Source organism: Buceros rhinoceros, unplaced genomic scaffold (assembly GCF_000710305.1).
Source record: "Buceros rhinoceros silvestris isolate BGI_N320 unplaced genomic scaffold, ASM71030v1 scaffold25735, whole genome shotgun sequence".
In the NCBI taxonomy this organism is placed as follows: Eukaryota; Metazoa; Chordata; class Aves; order Bucerotiformes; family Bucerotidae; genus Buceros; species Buceros rhinoceros.
In genome coordinates this window covers 1-375 of record NW_010412657.1, presented here as the reverse complement: position 1 = coordinate 375, position 375 = coordinate 1, and positions in this window count along the sequence as shown.

Sequence of the window (375 nt, the reverse complement as noted above, 5' to 3'; positions counted from 1 at the left end):
GCTGGCTCGGTGCGGGCAGCAGAGCTGCGTCGAGGCTTCAGGCAGGCTCCTCTTTGCTGCCCAAGCCTGGTGTTTTGGTGGACGCCTGCAAACCCCCGTGACCCGCCTCAGCAGAACGGTTCAACCTGGCAGCTGTGGCTTTAATAACAAGCTGAAATGGCTTTTACCAACCTAAATTTTCCTGTGCTGGGTGGGGTCACCCTCAGACAACCCCTCAGACAGGCCCTGCTGGCTGTACGCAGCGGCAGCTTTCACGCTCGTCTCTGTGCTCCCCGCAGGCCGCCCCGGGCCCCCTCTCCCCGTCTGCGCTGCCGGGACGGGGCGATGGCGGGTTATTTTTACCTGCTGCCTGCCCCCGCCCTGCTCTGCTGGCCC